The 17,326-nt window shown below is 54.1% G+C and overlaps 1 long non-coding RNA gene across 2 annotated transcripts; it reads left to right on the forward strand.

The window, feature by feature from the left end:
• Positions 1-925: 925 nt before the first annotated feature.
• On the forward strand, positions 926-16,429 carry LOC144314672 (uncharacterized). 2 transcript variants are annotated; one of them, XR_013380516.1, is made up of 4 exons: positions 926-2,158; positions 3,546-3,590; positions 15,059-15,112; positions 15,814-16,429. It is a non-coding gene; the product is annotated as an uncharacterized LOC144314672 (long non-coding RNA). The 2 variants fall into 2 exon arrangements; XR_013380517.1 differs by having other exon boundaries at positions 3,549-3,590.
• Positions 16,430-17,326: the final 897 nt, after the last annotated feature.

The following is a 17,326-nucleotide window of genomic DNA, read 5'->3' on the forward strand; positions in this document are numbered from 1 at the left end:
CAGACAGTAGCTACTACTCCTGCCGGCGGGGCCACCCAGCCTCACTCCCACCCCCATCACTCAGGGTGTCCGGCTCCCCTCAGACCCTGGAGACCCAAAGCTGTGTGCTCACCTCTTCCCTGCAACTTCTCTCTGGCCCCAAGCCTACCCTGTGGTGAGTACCACCTGGCCTGCCCCTGGTGACCTCTGGACCCCCAAGGACAGAGCTGAGTGCTCCTTGGGGTGGCAGAGAGTGGTGGGGGCGCAGGACACGCTCCCTCCATCTTACTCCCACGATGTTCCAGGGCCATAAGCCTCTGACCGGGGATGCCCACGTCTGTGGAGGGGTGGCTACCTGCTGTCCTGAAAAACCGGGTTTTCTGCAAAACCCTCTGGGACCGTCCTGCCTCCCCTAAAACCAGGCCTAAGGGCTTGCTTCTCCCAAAGGTTACCAAAGGGATTTCTGTATTATGAGAGAGAAATTCCTGGAAAACTTTCCTGGTGAATGCTTCTCCGTGCTTTGCTCAGTCACTGGACGCCCTGGGGGCACTTACTCAGTCCACAACCTTGAGAACCCATCGTGTGGCAGGAAGCGTGCTTGCCCCGGGGATGCGGCAATGAGGGGCCAGACCCACCCCTGCACTGAGGACACTCACAGCCTGGGTAGGAACCCAGGCAGACAACTGCACTGGTCATGATCCAAAGGCAATTAGAGTAAGTAGGCAGAGAGGGGCCTTGTGCCATGAGGGCACCTAACCGGCAATCTTGGAAGGTTCCAGAAGTAAGTGACCTTTCAGTTGAGGTCTCAAGCTTGAGGAGGATATGGTCAGGCAAGTGGAATGGAGTCAGTCTCCAAGCAGAGGGAACAGCAGGTACAAGGCTCTGGGCAGAAGGAGCATGCTCTTCATGGCTCTCAGAATCCAAACTTTTCTCAGCTACCGTGTGCCAAGCCCCTGGGACACGCTGGCACAGTGGTTAATGGCTCAGGCTCTGGAGCCTCATCGCCTGGGTTCGAATCTTGCTTTGCACTTACTAGTTACGAGACAACACATACGTTCCTTGCCTCCCTGTGCCTCAGTTTCCTCATCTGTAAAATGGGAGTGATACTAACAAGCACTTCCTAGAGCTGTTAGAAGCAAATGGGATCATTCATGCAAAGGGCTTGACACAAAATAAGGGCTCAAGAAACGCTGGCAACTCTCATTGGTGATAAACCACACCCACTGGGCACCTACTGTGTGTCAGACACCATGCGGGACATTCCTGTAAGTTCGGACTCACTGCCCCCCTCTACAGATGAGAAGACTAAGGGCAGAGGACCGAGTTGCTCAGGTGGAGATGAATTGAGGTTCTGGAAGAATCGGGGGCACCCTCTTGAAGAAGATGGTGGCTGTGGCAAGGTTTGAAGATGGGCACCCTCCCCGCAGAGCGTTTCAACCCCTGGCCTCCCCGGGTCTGGTGACAGGACCAAGGGGCCGCTCCGGGCGCTTCCAAGGCCTTCCAGGAGTCCCAGCGAGGGAAGGCCCCATCAGGCCAGGTTCTCAGACCACAGAGCCTCGAGCGAGCGTCAAGCAACAAAAAGGCTTTTCTCACTCTGGATGAGTCACCAGACCGAGAGAGAGCAGACGCCTAGTCCCTGTGCTGAAGAAGACGAAACCACACATCTGAAGAAGTTTCCCACGGCCACCACTTGCTTTAAATAGCTGCAGAGAAGTGGAGGAGGGAGAGAGAGGGAGGGCTGGGGGAGGCAGGGCTCTCCCCACCAGGCCCTGGCTGGGGTCTGCACCCCGCCCCACGCAGGACTCTGACCCGAGGGCCCCTGGAGGCTGGCTGCCGATGGGAACCCGGGCCTCACAGGCACCAGGGGGACCCAGCAGAGGTCCTGAGCCTATGGTGGACCAGAGGCCAGAGGCCAGACAGACAGACAGCTGAAGAGACATCCAGTCGGGCAGCTGGGTGTAGGGGCACAAGCCCAGGAAGGGGGAAGTTGACCTCACTCTGCACCCCGGCACAGCCTCCAGGCCCCCAGCCAAGCTTCCTCGCAGGTCACCTGACTCCCCTCAATGCTCTGGCTCCCCCCCTGCCCGCCTGGGTTCGTGACTGAGCCCTGGGCGGCGTTTCCGGAGGCAGGCGGGACCCGGGGCTGCTGACGCACTTGCTGCCCCCCGAGGAGGGCCAGGTGAGAAGAGCGAGCCCCCATCCCCCTTTCCCGTAAATGAGCTCACCCACCCAGGCCTCACAGGGATTCTAAGAAGTAGAAGCCCAAGCACCTGCTCTTAGCCCACCAACTCGGCCTCCCCACAGTGGGGTGAGGCCCGGAGTGGGGGTTGGGGAAGGGGTGGGGGGTCCTCACTTCTCTCAAGTTCAGACCTCCCGCCCAGGCTGGGGTTCAGGGACTGGCCAAGGTTGGTTCCCCTTAGGTGTGGAATAACACCCTCTATATCCAGGCTGTGCCCAGTTTAGTTCGGGGTGACTCAATGTCCTGGGTCCATTTTTCAGAGGGTAACCTGGGGAACCCCCAGAGACACCTAGGAAAGCAGTCTATTTCCTTCCCAGGCTGGGATTAAGCAGCCTTTAGGGGCCAGCAGCGGCTCACTGTCAGCCCTTAGAAACTGAGCCAAGGCCCAGAGAGGGCAGTGACTCGCCCACGGTCACACAGCGGGCCAATGACAATCCTGCACCTCTCTGCTGCACAACCCTGGCCAGCCCACCAGTATCTCGAGTAAACATTTCTTGAGCATCTACTAGATCCTTTGAGGAGTGGCCCAGCATTAAACAAGCCTAAAAATTTTGACTAAGAAGTCAGGAGACTGTAGTCAGTCAGGGCCCTGGGCCAGGGGCTCTTGGTGCTGGCTTCTCCAAGTCTCTAGATCTCTGGGCTTTGAAAAAATACGGTTTCTGAGACTCCAGCCCTGAGACCACAATTCAGTAGATTGGAAAGGGGCCCAGGAATGTGCATTTTATAAAGCACCTCATTTTGACCAGGTGACAAAGCTTTGGGACAGACTGTGAGTGGTTAGTGAGCAGGTGCTGCCCCCAGGAGAGGGTGATTGCCAAGAGACTCCCCAGAAATGATGAGCACTTAGGGAAGGGTCGAATGAGTGAGGCCCCCCACGCCTCCCGGCTGCAGGGAAAGTGGGAGCAGTGCCTGCAGCACCAAATGTTTGTTCCCTCTTGCCCCGGCACTCACAGAACATGGTTCCCTCAGCCTGCAGTGCTTGGTGGTGACTCTCCGGGTAACCTGGGAAGCAATGTGGAGCCTGCGGGCTGGGCCGGCTGGATTTTAGGGGTTGAGCCTGGAGCAAATGGGGCCGGCCCCTGGGACAGGCTGAGCTCTGCCACTTAACCTGGCCTTGTGCCAAGCACGGTGTCCAGCTGAAACCAGGGTCAGGGAGACCTTGACTGATTGATCGGGGGTGGGGGTGGGGGTGACGGAGCCGGTTCTCTCTGACCCTACGGCCGAGGAGGCCCTTGGTCCTGCATGCGGTGTCCACTTCATAAGGCCACCAGCCCTCTCAGAGACGCTGTGTCCTCCTCTGTATGATGGACGGAATGATTTCTTCCAGTAGATGCGACCATGTGGAAGGACAGTGGCTGGTCTAGAGTCACAGGTGAGCTCACGGCAGCGGCCGACCCCTCTGCAGGCCCAGACCAGCCCCCGGGTCGGGTGCGTCCCCAGAGCCTCTCTGGCCTGCGTGGTGGTCGCTGCAGGGAAGCAAAGTCCTGTACCAATGGCTCTGAGTGGGGCCGCCGCCTGTCGGCTCTGGGGCCCCCACTTCCAGGGCCCCGTTTCCTAGTCTGTCACACAGATACCCCGAACTCCAGAAGGTCCTTGTGAGGATTAAAGGAACAAAATCATGTGATTATGTGAAAAAGAAGAATGATGTCAACAAGCTTTATCGATTTTTATTTCTCACTAGAACGTTCAGTTCCAGGAGTGGGAACTGTGTCTGTTTTGTGTCCGGGGCCTGACACAGGGCCTGATGACACTTGGGAGGGGCTGTTTGTGTTCGTGGAGAGGAGAAGGAGAAGAAAGGCTGTCCTCTCCGAGCCCGTGCTGTCGAAGGCCGCCTCGGCTCTTGCTGTACACGAGTGTGTGTTTCCACGCATGCACACTCCCGTAGGGGGGTCTGACCCCATGTGGAAACGTGGCTCTGGGCATGGGCCTGTCTGGATCTGTATTTTGCATATGAGTCTAGTGTGTGTGAATTTGCATGTATGTCTCAGTTTGTGTGCCTGGACGCAGGGACTTATGTGTATGAGTGTGCTCACCCCACAGGTGTCCAGGCCTTCTGTAGACATATGCCTGGGGGCAGGTGGTTAACTCTTTGGGGGGGGTGGGGGGGTGAGGTTGCCCCTGCTCTCCTGACCTCACCCTTCCCCAGGGGCTCCAAGTTATGGGCACACCTGGGGGTGCTAGACTATGCAAAGCAGACACCAGGCCTGGGGAAGCCCCTGGAGAGCCCTCCCTGAGGATTGGCCAGGGCTCCTCCCCCCCTCCCCCCCACAAGCCCCACCCCAGCTCCCTCTACCTCCACTCCCTGCAGTAGGGCAGCTTGACCCCTTTGGGGCCCTGTGATCCTCCACTCCAGGGCTCTCATGTGTCCACATGCCCCTGCCCCTCCTGCTCTCCATCTTCCCTCCTGGTACTGTGCCTGGCACCTCCCTCCTTCCTCTCCAAGACCCTCCTCACTTCTGCATCTTCCTAAAAGCTGCTCGTGTGAGCCGCACTGTGTGCAGCAAGTGTTTAGTGCTTCAGCTACTTCATGCTGACCATCTGCCCACATCCTCTCCCCACGGCCCCAAGAGAGAGGTCTGGCAAGAGCTTCCCATTTTACCGAGGAGGAAACTGAAGCTCGAAGAAGTTAAGGAATTTGCCCAGACACACAGCAAGTGAGAGTCAGAGGCAAACCAGGGACTGCGTTGCTGCCCTGCCTCAAGTCACCTGAATGGCCAAGCCTTGTGGGCTGACCTTATGAACCCATCCACCCCTAGATGGAGCTCAGGGGTCTGGGCACCATCCCATGTGCCCCTGGCTTATGAGATGGAGACCCTAGGCTCAGGAAAGGGGATCTTGCCCGAGCCATGGAGGAATCTTGGCCCATCCCCTGCTCCTGGCCTGAGTCACATTAGGGCCTAGGAACTTCTGAGCCCACAGCCGTCAAGCTAACTCAAAGCCCCCCAAATCTTCCCAATGCCTGGTGATCCCCACAAAGAGATCAGAGTCCCCTCCAACAGGGTCGTTATTTTTCCCCCCAGAACACACTTCCATTTGGCAAGGGTGTGTGTGTGTTGGGGGAACCATGTGGCTTTGATTTAAATTTCACCCTGGAAAAACAATGGTTTGGATTAAGGGAAGAAACAGTTGGTGAAAAGTCATGAAAAGAAAGGAGGGGAGAAGAGGGGACCATTGTAGCAAAAACGGGCCCCAAACTTTCAGACCCACATTCCAGAGGTTTCTCAAGGCCTGCCATCCAGCCATAACCTCCTACCCCGGCACGCTCCTGTCCTCTTCAGTAGCTGAGCCAGAGAAGCTCTGGGAGCTGGACGGGGAGGTCCCACTGGTCCCACACTCTTCTCTCACAGGGAAGGACACTGAGTCTCAGAGAGGGGCAGCAACCTGCCCGGGGCTGCGACAGCTTCCATGGCGTGCAGAGGAAGAGGGGTAGGGGCAGGGCCATGGGACCTGCTGGTCCCATTCTGTCAGCACAGAGCTTGACCTCTCTAGGACTCAGATTCCCCACTGAGAAAGGGAAGGAAAAGGTGTTATGGCATCTTAAATCACCACTGGAGCCGCATAAAGCCCAGGAACCCCACGCAAGGGTCGTATGTTCAGCTCTGACATATTGACCCTTTGCTCATGCCAGGCTCTGTGCCAAAAGCCTGCATCTTTTGGTCTCATCACCTGCATGAGACTTCCCAATGTTTAAAATCCCCAGATGAGCAGACTGAGGCTCTGAGAGGCTAAGAAGCCTGCTGAGATCCACCCTGGGTCTTGAGGCCAGGTCTCTGTGGTGCCAAGAACTGTTTCTAACCACTGGGTTGTGAGCCTGAGGCCAGGAGAGCAGAGTGGAGGGGATTCAGACGAGGGAAGTCAGAGCCAGGAAAAGTCTGGAAACACGCTCACAAGAGCATTGCACGTCTCCTGAATCACCAACGCTCAGAACTGGTAAGGTCCTCAAAGGTCATCCATTCATCCTTCAGAGGCCAGAAGGGGTACTGAAGCCAAAGAGGGTGGGACGTGTCAAGGTCACAAGGGGGTGGTGCAGGGCCCGTGTCTCCCAAGGGTCAGCCAAGGGTTTGTAGTGGATGTTCCAGATTGTCCTAGGGCTGTGTGGATGGCTTTCACATTTGGGGCAGCAGGGCCCCCAGGCCAGCCCCAGGGAGTGCATGTCTGGGCTCTTCCAGAAGCCATATCTACATCTCTGACATGGCTGCTTAAGGTCAGGACACCGTGGCTATTGTTATGGGTCCATGTCAGAGCAGGGTCAGGGCTCAGTGTGGCCAGGGCAATGTGCCAGGATGAATCAGGACTTGGTCTGTGGCTGGGGTCAAGGCCAGGGACTCCGAGGCAATGATCGGACTATGGAGGACCAAAGAGACTTCAAGTCTTGAGACCAGTGTTGTAGTGGTGTGGCTGTGGGAGCTCGGGCAGGCTAGGACAGGGGTAGGGCTGCAAGTCTCCAGAATGGGGCTCTGGAGTCTCTGGAGGCAGGAGATGGGGGCTCTCCACACCATGCAGCCCTCCTTCACACCCCAAGGCCTGGCTCCAGTGTGGCTGGATAGTGGCCACCCCCAGCTAGCCTCCCCTTCCCCCAGGACGACCACACCCCTCTCCTCTGGGGAGAAGCAGCTGGCAGTCAGGCCCTGCCTCTCCCTGACTTGCCTCTTGTGGGACCAGAAGAGCCATCTGCCCCCTGGTTCTAGGTCCACCTGTGCTCAGAGCCCAATCTTGCCCTGCATGAGTAGGAGAGGAACCATCTGGAGGCCAGGAGAAAGGCCGTTCTGCAGGGCTGGGTATGAGAGTGCCGAGCAATGGTCTGTCAGGGGCATCATTTCAATTCAGGGCACTCTTTGAAATGCTAAACCCATCCCTGCGCCTCATCCGGAACTATTCCTATTACTGAGCACTTACCCCGAGCCAGGCCATAAGAGGTTGAGGCCAATTCCCGCACTTTATGAGAGAGGAAATGGAGGCTCAGACCAGCACCTTCATGTGCTCCAGGTCACCAGCCAGTGGGGATTGGGTTCACCCCAGGCTCGCCAGCCTGAGACTGGAGCCATACCCACACCTTGCACGGCCTCTGTCCCAGGGGACTTTACACGGGCTGACTGCCACAGGGCGGGCGAGAAAATCCAGCCGTGGGAAACATCAGAATTGTGGGAGAAATGATTTCCCTGCAGTGGGGAGAGAACCTTGGCTGCCACCACGTGACCTGCTGACCCACCAGCCCCCCGGCGTGTGCACGGGGTGGCCCACCCTAACTCAATGATACCAATGATGGTAAACCATCCTCAAGAGCCTACCATGTACCAGATTCTGTTCAAAGCAATTTCCATGCATTTGCTCAAATTACCCTTTCAACTACCCTATGCGGGACTCATTATTCCCTTTTAAAATTAAAAAAAAAAATAGCACAGAGTTCTCATACACCCCACACATACCCAGGTCCCCCTATTATTAATATCTGACCTTTGTATGGAGTATTTGTTATAATTACTGAGTTGAGGTTAACTAACATCCATACCTTATTCAAATGTCTGTAGTTTTTACCTGATGTCCTTTTTCTGGTCCAGGATCCCACCCAGGATACCACACTGCACTTAGCTGTCATGTCTCCTTAGGCTTCTCTTGGCTCTGACAGATTCTTTGACTTTTCTTTTTTTTTTTTTTTTTTGATGACCTTGACAGTTTGGGGAAGTGCTGGTCAAGTGTGTGTAGAATGTCCTTCTGTTGGAATTTCTCTAGTGTTTTCCCCATGATATTCCCCCTGGTGTTATAGGATTTAAGGAGGAAGATCACAGAGGTAAAGTGCCTTTTCATCACATCATGTAAAAGACACATACTGTCCCCATGGCCCATCATTGTTGACCCTGACCTAGACCACTAGCTGACAGTAGCGTTTGTCAGGTCTCTCAACTGTCAAGTTACTCTCCCCGCTCTCCGACTCCTCCCTTTCTACACTGTTCTCCTTGGAAGGAAGTCAGTAACTTATTTTACAGGTGTAAAATCTGAGGCACAGAGAGGTTAAGTAATTTGTTCCAGGTCACACAGCAAAGGTAAGATCCAGGATTTGAATGATGGCAGTTTGGCTTCTGGGGCCATGCTTCTAACCAAATGCCATAAACCTCTAGGAGCATAACAAGACAATTATAAAAAGTAGCATTAGGGGCACTTGGGTGGCTCAGTTAGTTGTCTGCTTTAGGCTCAGGTCATGATCCCAGGATCAAGACCCGCACTGGGCTACCTGCTCAGTGGGGAGACTGCTGCTCCCTCTGTGCCTCTCCTCACGTATGCTCTCTCTCCTCTCTCTCTCTCTCGCTCTCTCAAATAAATAAATAAATAAAATCTTAAAAAAAAAAAGAAAGAAAGAAAGGTAGCATTAGCACTATTTTAGCAAAACAGGGCAGTGTAGGACAAAGCTCAGAAACTCAGAGCCTGGGCAGCCTGGGTGGCTCAGCGGTTTAGCACTGCCTTCAGCCCAGGGCCTGATTCTGGAGACCTGGGATTGAGTCCTGTGTTGGGCTCCCTGCATGGAGCCTGCTTCTCTCTGTGCCGTTCTCTCTCTCTCTATCTCATGAATAAATAAATAAAAATCTTAAAAAAAAAAAGAAAAGAAAGAAAGAAAAGAAAAGAAAAGAAAAGAAAAGAAAGAAAAGAAAAGAAAAGAAAAGAAAAGAAAAGAAAAGAAAAGAAAAGAAAAGAAAAGAAAAGAAAAAAGAAAACTCAGAGCCACACAGGCCTCAGTGTCAGGCTCATTCTTGCCACCGAGACTTTGAGCAAGTCACATCACATCACAGGGCCTGACACATAGCAAGCGGTCAACAAACAGGAACTTCAGAAGGTGTGGACAAATGGTAGGTCTTTAGAACCACGCTCCAGGCCAAGAAGACACTGCACAGCTGGGGCAGGAGAGCCAACCTGGGCCTCCGGGTTCTGTCCTAAGGGACAGGGCCCCTCCAGCCCATCCTACTTGGAGGATAGTCCACACTGCCTGCCTTAACTCTACTGAAAGGATCAGGGTCAGATGCAGGTGTTGCTCTTGACCTTGTCTGCTCCAAACGTGTGACTACCACATGCTCTGAAAGCAGTAAAAACTCAACTCTGAACAGCTGGGCAGGAAGGGACCCCAGAAATCACCCTCCTCCTATTTTACAGAAGAGACAACTGAAGCTTCTGGGTAGGAAGGGACTTAGCCAGGGCCGGACAGTGAGGTACAAGCTCATGCCCAGCCTCAGGAGGGGTGCCTTGTGATAGCAACAGGCGCTTATGCTTGCCTGTGGGAAGCCTCCGACACGTCTAATCTCATCTCTCATCTAATCTTGCCAGGGCCATACAACCACTGGCCGCATCTTGCTGAGGGGTGTCCCCTCGGGGGCAGTTAAGGCTATATTCACCTATCAGCAAATGGAAGGGGTGAGAGGAGCCTGGCTCCTGGGCACTGAGCCGTGGGTCCTCACTGTGCTGTCAGCCTCACTTACAGTAGCGCAGCTCAATGGGACCCCCTGAGTGGTCCCCCTCATCTCCAGCCCCCTAACCCCAGCATCTTTGCAGAAGTATGGCCCCTCTTCATTCCACAAGGAACACTGCTCTGTTTGCCTTCAAGCCCATCTCATAAGAGGTAAGAGGAAGACAAACCCACAGACACAGGCAAAAGGACCCCCACGCCTGCCACTGTTTCCCCTGGTGGATTTTCCCTCTGCTTCTAAATGCAGAGGGGCCAGCCAATCTGGAGGAGAAATCAGGCTGGGGGGCTGGGCAGCCATGGCCAGGGGTGGGTATGGACGGGGCGGGGGGTAGTATGTTGACCAACCAAATGCAATTATTTAGCATCAACCTTGAAAAGTGTCAGAGTCCTGCTGGGTTGAGGGGCCCCAAGACCCAGTTCTAGTGTTGCTATGTGACCCTGCACCAGTGACTTGGCCTCTCTGGGCCTTTGTTGCTTCGTCTAAAAAATGAGGGGCTTGGGGCCATCAGTGATTCCCGACCCTGGCTACCCTGGGGATCTTTTTAAACCCATAGTTAAGGTCTGGGGTGGGCAGGTGATTCAGCTGAGCAGCCAGATGAAGGTCCCCGAACAGAAGCTGTGTCAGGGGCTTTCTGGCTCTAACATCTTACCAGAGCGGAGGGACGGTGTCCGGCTCTGCCACTTACTGCCCCGTGCGCTCTGCGCCGCTGTCCGTGGCCAGTCCCAGCCTTCCCTGCAGGAGGCGACTGGGAGGATTAACTAACCTGGTTGTGTGAGGTTCCGCCACACCCAGAGGAAGGACTGGACGAGCTGGCGTGGAAGAAGTGGGGTCGACAGGCCAGGCCGGGGAAGGGGCCTCGGCGGGTCACACGGCCCGAGTAGGGAGGAGGCCGCAGTGGGCTTTGTCCCCGGCTTCTCAGAGCGGAGGCTTCGCCACAGGCCGCCCAGGCCCTGCCCTCCTCCGAGTGTGCTCCCCGGAGCCAGAGCCGCCCTGGGGCGCGGGGTCCCCGGAGGCAGGCGGCTCCCCACGGTGGGGGTGCAAGCCGAGGCCGGCGGCTGGGCAGACGGGGAAGCTGCTTCGGGCCCAGGCCGAGAGGGGCGGCCAGACACGGGCCGACGTCCCGAGACTGTGCTGCTCATTCCAGACCCGGCTCTCGGCCTCTCCCTCCGGCAGCTGCAGCCCCGGGCCCCCTCGTGCCACCGCCCCCAGCCTGTGCCCCGCGGGCCAGCGGTGTGACAGCTGCGGCGGGCGCGGGGGAGGCTGCTGGTGCCGCGGCGCCCGCTGGTCGCGTCAGGGCCAACGGAGCTCATTTACACCCAGAAGTGTGGCTCCAGACAAGCCGCTGCCTCCCTCACCTGCGGCTGCTCAGGTCCAACTGTGACGCAGCAGAGATGAGCCGTGACGTCACGCCCATGACGGCCGCCTCCCAGGGCAGGAGGTGCGCGGGCGTCATGTCGTCATTTGGTCATTTCTGCCTCTGCTCTCCAGGCCCTCGCTGGGCGCCTGCTCTGTGCCCACCTCGGGGCCGAGTGGCCAAGCCGCTGGTGCACAGCGCAGTGCCAGGAGAGAGACTTGAACTCAGGACCGGTAGGCTCCCAGGGCTTCCAGGGCTCCCGGCTGGCAGCGGGTGGCACACGGTGGCAGGCAACTGTTGTCGTGTGGCTCGGTAACGTCTGCTAGAATTCAGAAAGCCCGGGCTCCGGCGTCATTGCGGGCCCTGGATGAGACTCGCTGCTGGGGAGCGAGGAGTGTGCATCCCAGGGCCCGGAGGACAGCTCACACCCGGTGTGGGGACGGTGACACCTGCAGCATAGCCTGAGCACCAGGTGCGCTCCGGCCGCTTTCCATCCATGCCCGTCGCCAGCATCCAAGAGTGGAACTGCCCTGCTCTCTGTTTCACGGATGAAGAAGCTGAGGTACCGAGACGTTTAATAAGCAGCCCGAGGTCACAGAGCTGGGAAGAAGCGGTCCTCCCGGGCTCCATCCTTGAACAACTGTGCTCTAAGATGTTAAGCGTAGACAGCTGCATAAAAGAGGTCTCTAAATGAAGCACCTGGACGCGCCAGACTGTTCCCTGGAAGCCCATCCCAGCTCTGCCCCTTACTGGCTTTGTGACTTTGGGCAACTTGTTCAATCTCTCTGCACATTTCAGTTTCTCCATCAATGAAATGGGAATGAAAATCAAGTGTCCACCTCCTGGGCTCTCATGACGCTTCATCTGTAAAGTAGCCTGGCTGAGACCAAGCCCCCGTGTAAAAGTCAGCTATGGTTATTTTACAGTGTCGATGTTACAGTGGTTACTTCTGGGAGTGCGATGGCAGGAGGGCTTCCACTTTGTTCTCACCACACTTGGGTAGCATTTTGCATTTTTTTCAATGAGCATTTACCTCTATTGTGATATACATTTTTTTTTTAAATAAAGAAAACCCTCTGGCTGAGCTGAGAGGTGTGAGTAGGCGTCAAGAGGTCTCTTGCGGCTAGTAAGCTGCTGTCTTTAGAGAAAAAAAAAAGAGGGTGCATTTGATTGTACTTCATACAGCCTGAGTCACAGCTTGTGGGTATGTGAAAGGCCAAGGCGTTTCCATCCAGTTTAATGAGAAACGAATTTGCCGCCGCTGCACACGTGGCCGCAGAGGGAGCACTGGACCTCGAGCCCAGCAAGTTGGCTGCTAGCCTCCCGTTCTGCCAATTACTTGCCATGAAACCTTCATTTATTTGCTCAGCAAACTCGGCCGGATGCCTCTTCACTGCTAGGCCCTGCACCCCCCGGGCTCTGAGTATCCACTGCTCATCAGGCCCAGTGTGAGCCTTGAGGGACAGGACAGGACAGAGGTGGCTCCCATCCTTCTATGACCTAGAGTCCAGCAGCATAGATTAACACTATCAAATCATTCACAAAGAAATATTAAATTGCCACCTAATGAGTGCAGCGGGGGAGTGCAGGGTACAGGTGCTCTGAGTCTCTATAAAGGCAGGAAGTGGTCAAGGCGAGGATGCATCACAGGGAGAGAGGACAGCATGAGCAAAGGCCAGGTGGTGCAAGGGATCATAGTGAGCCTAAGTGAGTGAAAGTGTGCCTGGAATGAAGGGGGCAAGAGGGGAGCTTGGCATGAGACGAGGGAAAATTGGGTTCAGGGGTGGGCCATACAGAGAGGGTTGTGGTGGAGATCTGGCCTTCATCCCCAAAGCCACAAGGCCAGAAAGGAAGCCAGTGAGATCTTACCTGGTGAGATCTCTCCAAAGCCTAGAGAGATTAGGTAGAGGGTCAGAGTGGACCCCTGCCAGTCTCCAGTCCCTTGAACTGCACAGGCCTAGGCACAGAGAAGCATCAGTAAATAGCTCTTTCCCACCCCCACCCCCCACCATATCCATTCTCCATCCACTCACAGACAAAAAATTTAGATAGCATTCCTTTTTGTTTGTTTAAGAACTTATTTTTCTGGTTACAAACCGTGTACTCTATAGTGAAAAGCTCTTGATGCTGGGATGTAAGCCTGGGAAAGGCTTTTTGCAGAAAGCTGACTGGCCCTGTGGAAGCCTCTTCATTTCTCCGCAGCCAGTGATAGTGCTCTGAGTGATGAGTTGATGCCATGGGAATTAGGGATTCAGCTTGCTTCCTCAGGTTCTCCTTCAGTGAAGAACAGGAGCTAGAGGATGTAGCTAGAAGGATAAGAAAGAGCTCCTAAGCCTATTCTAGGAGTCGCCCTAAGACTCCTGGGGTCCTCAATAGGTAGAGAGTTCCCCAGTCCCAGAGTATGTAAGCTGTCAAAGTATATTCAGATATATTTATATATTTTAAAGTATGACTCCCACTCAAATATAGATTGAACAAATGTTTAAAAATTTGTTTAATTCACAAATGAGAGCAGTGTAAGATGGCAATGCTGTTTCAAAGGAGATTAGAGGAACCGTTACAAAATACTAGAGAAAGAATATTAGAATAAAATGGCTCAGTTACATACAAAACTGTTAATGTCTTAAAGGGCCAACAATCCATAACCTTTTGGGGTTTTCTATTAGACAGAAATCTATAAGTGAACATATACCTTCTGAAGTCAGGCCTTTTTGGGGCACCTGCGTAGCTCAGTCGATTGAGCACAAGATTCTCAGTTTCGGCTCAGGTCATGATCTCAGGGTCCTGGGATCGAGCCCTGCATCAGACTCCACACTCAGGGCAGAGTCTGCTTGTCCCTCTCCCTCCCACTCTGTTCCTACCCCCATTTGCATGTGTGCACGTGCTCTCTCTCTCTCTCTTTCTCCCCCCCTCCAATAAATAAATGAAATCTTTTAAAAAAATAAAGCCAGGCCTTTTAACAGCATACACTAAGCCAAAGGTACATCCGTCCAGATAATTAAGTACCGGTGGCAGTCCTCTTAAACAGTGCTCCAATACGACAGCGAAGAGACACGTCACCTTCTCTTCGTCTATTTCCAAGTGTCAGATGATTTTCTTAACAAAGCCAGGCAAACAGCTGCAGTGAGAAACTGCAGGAAGCTCTGCTGACAGAGGGCTGGGCTCGTACATTATCTTTTGCTGTGTAAAAGACTATCCCCAAATTTAATAGCTTAAAACAATAAACATTTATTATGTTGCAATTTCCGTGGGTCAGGAATTGGGGAGCACTTGAGTGCCTCCTTCTGGCTCAGACTCTTTCATGAGGCTGCACTCATGCAGCCTCCCTGGGGCTCAGTCCCATCTGTGGGAGCAGCCACGGCACCATGAAGGTGGAACCAGCTCCGGGAGCTTCCACCAGGGGTTTGGTTCCTGCCTTGGCCGGGTGTGGGGGACAGAGGGACCGCCTCCCCCTCCCTCCTTGCTTCCCAGACCTGTCCTCACTCAAAGAGGTGAGCAACCAGGATGGTGGGCAATGACCTCCGGGGACCCCTCGCCCAACTGACGCCCAGGATCCGATCTGGGAGGACAATTTCAGGGGGAAGCGTGGGGCAAATCCAGCTGAGAGGGAGTCTGCCAGTTTAGGGGGTAATTATTTTGCAAAGCTTTACAAAGTTTCGGAAAATCTTGTTTCTCCCTCCACTGAAACCATTGTTTTTCAAGGGAAATTGAATTAGAAGGTGGTGGCTGGAGGACCCAGAGAGGGAAGAGTAAGCCACATGTTTTTCTAACTAACTGTGCGTCTGTCCTGTGCCAGCAAAACCAGGAGCTCCTCGCGCTCTGTGTTTAGGACCACCAGGGCTGTGGCCAGGGACGGGAGAGAGCCCCTAGCAGCCCTGGGGACAGTGGCAAGGTCGGAGGTAACCCCTAAATCAGTCCCCTTCGTCCCAACTGGGAGGACAGTGGGATTTAGCTGAAAGGTGGAGTCAGGCCCTTGGTGCTCAGATGTAAGCCTTTTGCTGAAAGGTTTTGTTGGACTTTTCTATCTCTCTGCAGCCCTGAGTGGTGAGTGGATCAGAAGGCAAGATGGGACAAAAGCTCTTCTGTAAGGTGAGAAGTACTGCTGTCTTCATTGCAATTAGATCACCAACATCACCTTTCTGAGAAATGGCCAATCAGCACCCTCTACCAGGCCGGTTCCATGTGATGGTAGACACTGGCTGGGTGCTGTGCAGCTGAAACAGAGCTGGGTGGGAGAAAGTGCAGGGATCGACTAGTGATGCCCGCTGTGGATGCTGGGGAAGCAGTGACACGTATGCCAGGCACTCACCAGCTCTGATCTAGTCCAATTCCCTCAACCTGCTGGTAAAGAAGCTGAGCCCTGAAGAAGTAAAGGGGCATTAAACTTTCAAAAGGCGATTCTTCTTGCTTCACATGCTTGTTGACATGTCCTCCCTCGAAACCCTTCAAGGGCTCCTGCTGCCTAAAAGAATAAAGTCCAAAATCTTTTTCCCTGGCTTTTCAAGAACCACCCTGACCTGGTTTCAAGCACACTTTCCAAATGTTATTTCCCTCCCGAGGACTGTTCCAACGGGGCAGGACTGCATTCGCCCTGCATTCCCCACCCCCAAGCTTTTGTCCATGCTATGCCTATGCCTGGGATGCCCTTCCCTCCCATGCCCTCATCAGCTTTCTCTCCCACCACTTCTAGCCCAGACCTCACAGCCCACCCCTTCTATTTTCCCTCCTGCTCCCCACCAAACTGTACACCATTAACAATATTCCCCTGTATTCTCTCCCCTGCTGAACAGTGAGCTCCTGGGACTAACCGAGTCAGCTGCATTTTCCCCCCTCTCCCCTCTTCCAGCACAGAGCCAGGTGTATGGATCCTTAGCAAATACTGAGTAAATTAAATGGAGGTGGGGACCTGAAGACGCTCTGATGATCCTTTATCCCTAAGTATGAATGAGCCCAGTGCAGAGGAAAGAGCCCTGCCCTGGGGGTCTGTCACATGGTCTGACTGCATGACCTTGGACAAGTCTGATATCCTGCCTGGACCTCACCTGCACAGGAAATGAAAGGACCCCTCCAGTTCTAGTAGGTGATGCTCACTCGTGCCTCCCAGGAGAGAAGGAGGCCTAGAACTGTCTCATGAGGGTGGAGAAGGGGCCCCGCCACTCTGTGCCTTGAAGGCCTGGCCTCTTGGCCCAGCACTCGAGCCCCCTCCTCCTGAGCCATGTTTTCTCAGGCTGCCAGGGAGACTGTTTCTCATAAACCCAACTGTCATGAAGCCCTTCCTGGGCCAAAGTGATCTGTGAGCTGGAAACCAGAAGATGGCTCCATCTTCTCTATACACTTGGCAAACTGAAATACCTTTAAGGGGGGCCAGCTTTGATTAAAGACATTTACCTTGTTAAAAAAAATTTATATGCAGACACATATGTGTGTATGTATTTAGACTCATTTAAAAAAAAAAAAGCACATTCCCACAAAGAAAGAGAGGCTCTGGTTGAAAGAAAGAGAAAGAGGGAGAGGAGATGGAGAGAGAAGTGAACTCTAATGATTTGGGCATCTCCGTAAATGACACAACTGTGTGCAGATGTCCTGAGTGGGCTTTCAAAGCCTGCTCCACCGGCCACTTGTCTTCGCCTTCCCCATGCTCCTGGAAGCAGATTCCAGCCTCTAAGCCTTTGCTCCTGCACTTTCCCCACCTGCTATGATCCTGTCGGCTCAGCCTCACTGTGCGTCAGGGAGACAGGACAGATGATGGATTCGGGGTGTGGGCTTGGAAAGGCATGGGTTCCAGCCGTAACTCTGCTTCTTTCTTGCAAGTTACCTCATCTCTCTGAGCTTCAAAATTCCATCTGAAAAAAGAGATAGTAGGAATATCACTCAATATCACTATTGGCTTCAAATAGATGTAAATATTCTAAAATGCTTAGAATGCTGTGTGGTATATTTTAAGTGCATAAGTTTAAATAATGTTAAGGTCCATAAATGCTCCAGCATGCCTTTGCTGACAACTCAGCCCGTGACGCTCCTGTCTCCTTCCCACCTCACTTCCACAAGACCCTCCATATGGCACTAGGATGCAAGTGCCATGGGGACAGGAACAGGTCTCTCAGCCACGGGACACACAGTGCCTGGTCAGTGTCTGTGAATGAATGAATGAATGGATGAATGAGTATGCAACATGGCCTGCCCTAGGGGTGGGTGGGGGGATGGTTTGTTGCAAGAAACATTGACTGAGGGCAACCCGGGTGGCTCAGCGGTTTAGCACTGCCTTCAGCTCAGGGTGTGATCCTGGAGACCCGGATTGGAGTC

Source organism: Canis aureus, chromosome 5 (genome assembly GCF_053574225.1).
Source record: "Canis aureus isolate CA01 chromosome 5, VMU_Caureus_v.1.0, whole genome shotgun sequence".
NCBI classification, from domain to species: domain Eukaryota; kingdom Metazoa; phylum Chordata; class Mammalia; order Carnivora; family Canidae; genus Canis; species Canis aureus.